General features: G+C 40.2%; 1 long non-coding RNA gene across 1 annotated transcript in view; it reads left to right on the plus strand.

The window, feature by feature from the left end:
* The window catches only part of LOC130275900 (uncharacterized), a 106,537-nt gene that overhangs the window by 62,997 nt on the left and 33,433 nt on the right, over nt 1–10,107 (plus strand). The window contains exon 2 of the long non-coding RNA XR_008844948.1: nt 1,959–2,067. This is a non-coding gene — a long non-coding RNA (uncharacterized LOC130275900). The remainder of the gene's footprint in view (nt 1–1,958; nt 2,068–10,107) is intronic.

Consider the following 10,107-nt stretch of genomic DNA (forward strand, 5'->3'; position numbering starts at 1 on the left):
CATTAGGCAATATAGTACCCTACAATCAAGAAACCATATTATTTGTACCACAGAATAAACGCTGTAATGACACAGCCACTCCAAAAAATGCCCCCCCCCCCATTAAAATGTACAGCATATCCCTCAAAAAAATTTTAAATTAGCCTCTTCACATCAATGGAAAAATAAACTAGTTAAGGTTAAAGTATAACTACTGTTTTAGATTGAATTAAGCAGCCAACGGATCTGCATTGTACTCCTAAATCCTTTTGTGAGTTGTTTAAACAAAGCCAGAAGATCCTCCAGCATCACAGCTGCGGTTTTTCAGAATTTCCACAAAGCTTTTCTTAACCTCCTTGTATTTGCTGTAAGGATTCTTTAAAGATTTGCACAGAATTCAAGAGAATGTCTGGAGGGTCTGCAGAGCTTTATCTAAACAGTGGGGCACAAAATGGTAATGGAGTATAAGGTAGACTTACAGGTAAGATTTGCCAGCTGACAATATCTTAAAAATAAGGTGATATTTTTGAAATTACTGTTCTTATTTATGTGTTATGTCTTTCATATCCATCATAAGGTTATATTATCAGCATCAACAACAACCAACTTTTCTACTTCCCTTCTGTCCATTTCATGAAAACTCTTAAAAAATGTATTTTTAATTTTCAGAAACCAATAAACACTGCCACTATTTCCTCCAAGGGTCATTCATCATTGTCAGGCTTCTCAATGTACAATTAAGTACTGATTCAAAATTCATCCTGACCTACCATAAGCAGCCTGAACTTATTACTAATGGTTGGAGACTCTGTGAGGAACTCTGATCCTTTGCATTGTCATACCTTTGGGCTGTATATACCCATCCATCCCCTGAGTACCTTTTATCTGAGTCGTAGACTGTTGAACTTCTTTGTTCTCTATATTTCGGAATATATCAACCATATCAGTTGTAAGTCAATCAAATATGATCAAAGTTATAGCTATGCAGGTGTTTTTCGACCCTGGGTCCAAACAGAACCCCAATAGCCCACAAGAGCCCACATAAGAACACTTTGGTGTCATAAACAGTACAGAACAGGTGGGGGATTTTTCACTCGTGGTCCAGGTTCTTCAGAGTTAGGCCTTTAAAACATGTTGACACATTATTGACTGACCATGAAACAAACGATTAGGATTTAAGATGGTGGACTGTGTATCCAAATGAAGAGGAAGAAACATTAGAGCGACTCACCCAAGGCCAGTGAAGATCTTTATTTATTCATGTAGCAAGGCACAGCTGGATTTCACAACGGGAAGGCTCAGATGTTACGTGGGGGAGCAGCAGATGTCTCCGGGCAAGGGTCCGTATCGCGCAGTAAATGCGCTTCGTCAGGCCCCTAGGGCGTCTGTCGTCAGTTCCTGCTTTATTCAATCAGGTTACCATAGTGATGTAAACAAAAAACATTACGTGCACACCAGGTGAGTTAAAAACAGGTACAAAAAATACAAAACTATTCTCCTATGTTTAAAGCTAACTATCTGATTAATGTGGATGGTTTATATGAGCACGCTTAATTCATTATTGTCGTTTAATCCGATCGGGACGGTCGGATTGCGTTCTATTGCGTTTGTAAGTAATGAGTAATGAGTTCTTCTGTAAATGCTGTCAAGTCGGGGTGTTTCTGAAGTAGAAACCAGTTGTTATTAATAACTTTATTTATGGTGTCATTCATAGTGGTGTTGGAAAAGGGGAAACAAAATCTATGTGCATTTTTATTAATTATCTTCTTTTTTTTTTTTTTTTTGTAAAGGAAGGTCTCACGTGGTAGAACATCTATCTTTTGTTTGGCTTTATTAAGTACTTTAGCTGGGTATCCACGTTCCAAAAATCTAGTACTTAGTTCAGCAAGGTGGGCATCGCAAATTTCAGGGTGATTATTGATGCGTTTTATCCGGGCCATTTGGCTAAAGGGTATTTTAGGTTTTTTTTACTATTTCAGGGTGGGATGATTGATAATGGAGGAGGGCATCGCAGGATGTAGGCTTTCTAAAACCAGAGGTGACGATGTGACCATCAACAACTGTGATGGAGACATCTAAAAAATCAAGGTGAGTACCTCCAAAAATATGTGTAAAGACCATGTTCATTTCATTAATGTCGTTAAGGTACGAGATAAATTCCTGGAAGAGGACCTCAGAGGCGTCCCAAACCAGGAATACGTCATCGACATAGCGGAGCATGAGTTTGATGTGTTTGGTGAATGGATTGAGGGGAGAGAAAATATAATATTGCTCAAACATAGCTAGATAGATGTTTGCATATAGACATGAGACCAGAGTCCCCATAGCTGTACTGAACTGGTGTTTAAACCATTGCTTTTTGTATTGAAAAAAAATATTCTGTAAAATTAAATCGACTGCATCTGTAACAAAAGATATGAATTGTTGGGATTTATCCGTTAATTGTAGGAAAGCTTTGAGGGCCTGCACACCCGCACCGTCGGGGATGCAGGTGTACAGGCTCTCTATGTCTATGCTGGCTAAGCAATAGTTATCCCTCCATTCAAAGGACTGAAGGATCTCTAATAGAGCCCCGGAGTCTCACAGATATGTAGGGATGGAGGACAAAAGGGGCGACACCAGCCAATCGATGTAGCTGGATAGGAATGCCATTGGGGCTCCTATTCCAGCCACAATCGGTCGGCCGGGGGGAGGGGATACATTTTTATGTGTTTTGGGGAGTATGTATATTTGTGCTTTTGCAGGCCTGTTAGGCAGTAATTTCTCTGCTGCAGATTCAGACAGAATATGATTCTGTACTGCTCTGCGCAGGAAATCACGGAGCAGGTCCATCACTTTATTAGTAGGATCTGACAAAATTCTAACATATACTTTGCTGTCATTTAATTGCTTACTCAGCTCTGCCTCATAGTCTTCTGTCCGCCACACTACAACCCCCCCTCCCTTGTCAGCCTGAGAAACTCTACCTGCCAACCAGTCAAGTGCTACCATTTCCTCTCTAGAGAGATTATCCTTAGCTTTAGGATAAATCAAAGCTTTTACTGATTTAAGAACAGTGCAGTAGAAAAGATCCAGTGGACTTCCCGGAGTAATGGGAGGACAAAATGTAGATGGATTACCCCCAGAGAAGAATGTGGGGTCACTATTTACTTCACTACTAACTCTGTGTTCCTCAAATCCATCATCCGAGAGTTCCAATTGATCCTTCAAAGCAGTGTAGTCAGCAGATTCAAAACCTGGAATCACCATGAACCCTAAGGGTCCTATGTTGCAGGGTTGTTCTCCCTCCAATTTAGGTACATCATTAATGCTCTTATATTTATTAGGGTACAGCCTTTGCATGGAAATAAAATGTTTTTTTAGAGATATTTTTCTGATGCCCTTATATAGTTCTTCTTCAAAGGTTACATAGTCAAATTCTTCCATTAGCCCAAAATTGAGCCCTTTGCTCAGTGCAGAAATACAGGTAGGTGGTAAAAGTTATTTAGTTAAATTAACCACTAGATTTTGTGGGGGGGATCCCGCCAGGTTACCATCCATTTTTTCATGGGTTTTTTATACGGTCACCTGCGCCCTCCGCGGCGTGTGCGTTTCCTAAAGCGATGGATCTAGATGAAGGACCCTCACTCTCTTCAGGACTAGATTCCGATTCAGTAGTCAAATAGTATGTAGACTTCAATTTCCTTTTCTGGTTACTTTTATTCCTATTTTTATTTTTGTTATATCCCCGATGTTGCTGATAGGCTTTGGACTTATTCCAAGTGAAAATTTGGTGGACTGATTCACCAGTTTCCAAAGTTTCCCATGTGAATTTATGCATAGATATTATATATTATATTATATTACGGGATCAGTATTTTCCTCGGGGAGAGGAAATATATATGTTACGGGTTCAGTATTTTCCTCGGGGAGAGGAAATATATAAAACAGTGTTTGTTTTTTGTTTGTATTTGTGGCTTCCTTTATTATACAGAATGATCTTGGGGTTGTCCATGGCAGCAGTCCATGCTTGCATTAGGTGATGACAGCCGATCTACATAATCAGAAATTGGGCCTGTGTAGGTTTTATTTGACTACTGACACAGAATTATCTTCTCCTCCATGTAGACCATCATTCTGATAAACTCAACATTTCTTGTCCTATTGGAAACCGTTGTTGGTAATGGGAAATCTGTTTTGCCTATCACCTTTTCATCCCCTAGCTCCAACATATGTCCTGGTCTAGGAGAGGTCTTCTAGAACTCCTTCATGAATGATGCTTCCTTGCCCTCTAGGTTCCTATCTGAATTATTGTTGTAATCCATGACCTGATGCCTGTTAGGAGTCAAGACTCTGTGGTAACTGGGGCAAAAATTGAAAGGAAACCATAGATTGGAGTAGAAGGGGCCTCCCTCAAGAATATTGCTGCATATATTTTATATGGTTGGTTTCTTTGTCTCTGGTCTTTAACTTGAAGTCATAAGACAAAAATACTTACAAACTTTAGAAAATTTTAGATCAATGTACGTAAAGTACCCAATGTACTTTAAAAGAGGAAACTTGCAGTGTTTGCCCCTTAAGCACAATATATGGTGATTACGTCCACAGATATTTGTTTTTAGAATGTCGAATTACTCAGCAACATGGTGAAACCACAACATCTGCTCTCCTCCAACCTGAATACTTTAGATTGCTGTTTCCTAAGCTGACTGCTTTTCACAGAACCTAGAATGATTTGTCAGTGGTATTAAAGCAGGCTACGGGCATTCAGCCACTGACCAATTACCTACCATGTGAAATATAGACAAAAATGATTTGCCGGTCAAAAGTTCAAGTCGTACTTGAAAAAAACATTCAGTCCAAACAGCAAATGGACTTACAATAAACCTAGTTACATTTATCACTCTACAGTATGGCCAGTAGAATATTGCAACTATGTAAACATGTGTCTAGAAGTCCTAGGTTTTAGTATACACACAATGGGCTATCCAATAATTTCACACATGAGATGAAGGCTTACTCACGATCAGTAGAAATGTTTTTAGTTTACTTTTTTCTTCACATTTCCCGTCTTTCAAGACAAAGTGCTAATGCAAGGTAGCAGAAATGATTTACATCAACTGTGTCTCCCAGGCCATGGCATGATGTTTCAGGGAAGGAACCCCCCCTTACTCATGCGCATGAGTAAGGGGGGCTCCTCCTCCAAAACATTGTGCCATGGCCTGGGAGGCGCAGTTGATGTGAATAATTTCTGCACCAGCAGGACCATTCTTTCAGTGACAGAATTCCATAGTTTTCACTGCAGAGGAATTCTATTGACAGCAACAGTATTTTGCTGCACCGTAATTCCCGAGTATAATATTTAAGTGGAATTATGCTTTAAAATTCTGTAGCCTTACACTTTCACTAAAGTTCTAATTTGTGAGCAAGAGGATCGAAGAAATATACGATCATGGACCGCGAGAATGTCTATATATTATCTATTATCCTATTATCCTTTGCTATACCTAATATAATTATATTGCACATACTGCCATTTATATGTGTTAAAAGGTCATTATCATCAGTTTACGTTCACACCTGCTGGGCAAGGAATGGCTACAATTAACACATTCAGTACTTTCCCATCAATTCTCATGTTGTTCTCAGCTGTGCATGATAATCCTTATGGCAGTTGGGAGGGTTGTTACCAGATACCTGGTATTGATAATATTTTATATAGTTGATAGATTTTCTTCTCTGAGAGAAAATTGTAAGTGATCTATATAGACATGAAAGGTCACTTTTTGGTATAATTGACTTTTTTTTTTTTTTATATTGGCTGTTTGTAACATTTACGGAGGACCTTTCAGCTCTACTAAGATGGTTATTTAAGTAAATGCCTGCATTCCCCAACAAATAAAAATATTTAGTAAACTCTGAATTATGTTGTTCCTCCTGGAAATGTATGAATAAACTGAGAACTGACTATTCCATGGGGTGTGTCCCTATAAAAGCTGTCCTAACAGTATTTTTGTTTAGGGACACAGCTGGTTGACAACAGCAATGGTACCCAGTTTTTTATTTATTCATTCAAGGAGAAATAGTAAACAAATAGAAATTATATTCCTCATTTATTTTATGTGGAATACTATTCATGTTAGAAAAAGTGACAGGTGTTATTTATTTTAAGAAGGATAGCCCCCAAATAGGCTCATTGCAGGTTGAATTCAATGGATCAGTTATAATCTTTAGGGGATCCTGATAGCAAGAGTTTAGCTCCAATGCAGTACGACTTTAAGAAAATAGAAGTATTAAGTGCTGTCTCTGTAATGTCTGAATGAGAGTTGCTCTTGGTAACCAATCTTCATGCTTTGGTGAACTGAAGGAAGTCATTTAAGAAGGATCATTTTGTACTCCACTGCCACAGGGCTTGGAAAATTTTGTTCCGAACGCTGGGTGCAGGGGTTGTGATGTCATGGCTACGCTCCTCATGATGTAACGCCACGCCCCCTCAATGCAAGTCTATGGGAGTGGGCTGGTGGCTGCCATGCTCCCTCCCATAGACTTGCATTGAGGGGTGTGGTGTGATATCACGAGGGGCATGGCCATGACATCATGACCCCACTGCCTGCAACCAGCATTTGGAAAAAAAAATTCCGAATGCTGGGGCAGTGGAGTACTCCTTTATTGAACTAGTGGTGAAGTATGTGCACTGCTGCTCTATTTAAACTCAACTAAGGTAATGTACAGGGGGAGGAAAAATCTGGGACGGGGTTATATATTAAATGGGAGCACACTTGGGATGACTGACGTGGAAAAGGACTTAGGAATCTTAGTTAACAGTATACTTAGCTGTAGTGACCAGTGTCGGGCAGCTGCTGCCAAGGCAAATAAAATCATGGGGTGCATCAATAGGGGGATAATTCTACCGCTCTACAAATCACTAGTCAGACCACACATAGAATACTGTGTACAGTACTGGGCATCAGTGTACAAGAAAGATGTAGTGGAGCTGGAGAGGGTTCAAAGATGGGCAACCAGAGTAATATGGGGAATGGAAGGACTACAGTACTCAGAAAGACTATCAGAATTAGGGTTATTTAGTTTAGAAAAAAGAAGGCTTAGGGGAGACCTATTAACTATGTATAAATATATCAGGGGACAGTACAGAGATCTCTCCCATGATCTATTTATACCCAGGACTGTATCTATAACAAGGGGCATCCTCTACGTTTAGGGAAAAGAAGGTTTCTATACCACCACAGACGGGGGTTCTTTACTGTAAGAGCAGTGAGACTGTGGAATTCTCTGCCTGAGGAGGTTATCATGGTGAACTCTGTAAAAGAGTTCAAAAGGGGTCTTGATGCATTTTTGGAGAATAATAACATTGATGGTTATGTATACTAGATATTTAGGGACAGCATGTTGATCCAGAGATTTATTCTGACTGCCATATTTGGAGTCAGGAAGGATTTTTACCTCTAGTATGAGGGTTTTTTGCCTTCCTCTTGATCAACTCAGTAGGGACTCATAATGGATATGGGTTGAATTAGATGGACTCTGGTCTTTTTTCAACCTTACAAACTATGTTACTAGTAACTATGTTACTGTAACTGGAGAAAATAATGTGATGTACTTGGCGTTATTGTTCCATTGAACTATAGAAGTCTGATTGTTCAATCAATACTTAAAGCGCAAATATACTTCCGAACAAGTTTAGGCAATTACACTGTAATGACTCCTTTCTTGAGTCCTGGCTTGGTTTGGTTGCTGTTGCTATGCCCTAGCCCGTCTGAGCTGTGGACAGTGGACCTATGCTGTGCTTTGTCTGATTCCTCACCTGTCTTGCTGGCTATTTAAACCCACAGTATACTTTCAGACACTGCTAGTGAAAGAGTTTAATTCTGCAGCTAGCATTCTGTTTGTTATTCAACTTTCTGGTTTTGATCTTTGGCATGGCTTTTGACTACTCTCCTGATATCTATATTGTTACTGCGTGATCTCCTTGTATAGCTTTCGGCTTGTTGACACTGACTGACTGTGTGTTTGTATTTAGTGTTTTTTGTTAGTGTTGTCTATTCCTACTGTTCGCGACCTTGTACAGTATTGTAGTTTATTGTTTTGACCTACTCTGGCCCAGCACGTAGCATACACGTAGCATCTTTGTGGTTGTGGACCAGTTTCCTAGGATGGGTACGCAATGGAAAAGGACAGAGGTTATGGGTGAGCAAGGGAATAACTTGTCCCTTGCCCAAAAGATGACATACGCTCAGGGCTGGTGCAAGGATTTTTGCCACCCTAGGCAAAATAACATTTTGCGCCCCAACCTCCCCCCAACGCCATACCAGAACAGAACAATACCACCATACCACGACTCAATGTCATACTATGACTGAATCAGAGCAAGAATCAAAGACTGTGAGACCTATGACTCTCAACAGAAGGTTGCTCTGATGTTTTAATTTTTATATCTTGCTGTGAAACCCCAGTGGTGCCATCTTCAAATGTATGGATTCCTTTATGTTTTGTCTTTCTTTGATATAATAACATTTTTCAATCTTCTTTTGAAGTTTGTGCACACATGCCCGACCACTGCCTTATTTAACTAGGGCAATACACAGACCCTATTTTCATGAATTGTGGGGTCTCAATGGTAGGATCTTCACTGCTCACCTCACACTGTAGGTAGGGGAGTGTTGTTTGTGGAAAAATTGCTTATAACTAGTTTAACTAATAACACCTGTGCAGGGGTCTAGTATTCGGGTCTAGTATTTTCAAGAGACCCTTTTGATGTCAGAAATGTAAAAGACCGGAGCATTTTTCCGTGTACATGTCCAGCAAGAGCCTCGGTATATCACTGATTTATAGGCTGGATTTTCAGAATTTTCTCTAAGAACTATTTCCTGTTCAACAGTTCAAGTACTTTTATTTAGTCTTCACAGACAAAAGCCCAAATGCCACAGTGTTTTATGGTCTTTGTGCTCTGGAACTTGCTTCACAAAACAGCACATAATCCAACATAAATCAGGTTTGTTACAAGGTATTTAGCAGAAGACGAAGGAGGAGAACACTACAGTACCAAGTGTATTTATAATTACTGCAGCTAAGCTTGCACCACCTAGACACATTCACTTAATCCAACAGATGGATAGGTTTTAATATTGGGACAAACTATGTGCTCACCTTATTTTGTAAAGTGCCATCGTTATAGATGAGCAAACTGGTGAGGAATTTGACAGCTTTTGTGATTTGGTAAGGTTAAATACATTTACAATTTAAAGGATATTTGCAAATACAACAACATGACACAACTTTTAGATACTAGGGTGTATTCACACGCACAGTATCCTGCGTATATTTGATGCGTAGAATTTGAAGCTGCAGATTTTATGCTGCAGAGCTCAATGTAAACTAAATGATTTCAAATCTGCAGCTTCAAATACTCTGCATCAAGTATGCACGTGAGAATACACCCTAAATCTATGCATATCGAAGTATAAATGTCGATTAAAGGGGTACTCTGGCCCTGAGACATCTTATCCCCTATCCAAAGGATAGGGGATAATATGTCTCACCGTGGGGGTCCCGCCACTGGGGATCCCCGCAATCTTGCATTTGGCACCCACCTCATTGAGCTGCATGCCACGCTGCCGATGACAGGGCATCACGCCCCCTCCCATAGACTTGCATAGCGGGGGCAGGGGGTGACGTCACATGGGGGCGGGGTCGTGACATCACGATTCTCCGGCCCCGTGGTCGCCACCCGGCTGTTTGTGAGCTGGCACCGCAGTGTGCAGCTCAAACAGGTGGTGGCGAATACAAGATTTTGGGGGTCCCCCCGCAGTGAGGCATCTTATCCCCTATCCTTTGGATAGGGGATAAGATGTCTCAGGGCCGGAGTTCCCCTTTAAGCTCTTAATATACAGTACCATTTTATCAGTCGAAGGATAATTATTGTGATACAGAACTCTACGTTCCTCACATCTCCCGACAGAGTATTGCAAAAAAAAATTTCCCCCAAACTAGTCATCTTACAACATGTGTTGAACTATAAGGAAAGATTAGAAAGGACACATCTGGGTTAGACAAATTGCGAATTGTCACCAGTAGAGGGAGCTGAACAGTTTACTTATATCATTTAAATATTAAACTTAATAATTTATAAGA

The sequence above is a fragment of the Hyla sarda genome, chromosome 6 (assembly GCF_029499605.1).
Source record: "Hyla sarda isolate aHylSar1 chromosome 6, aHylSar1.hap1, whole genome shotgun sequence".
NCBI lineage: Eukaryota > Metazoa > Chordata > Amphibia > Anura > Hylidae > Hyla > Hyla sarda.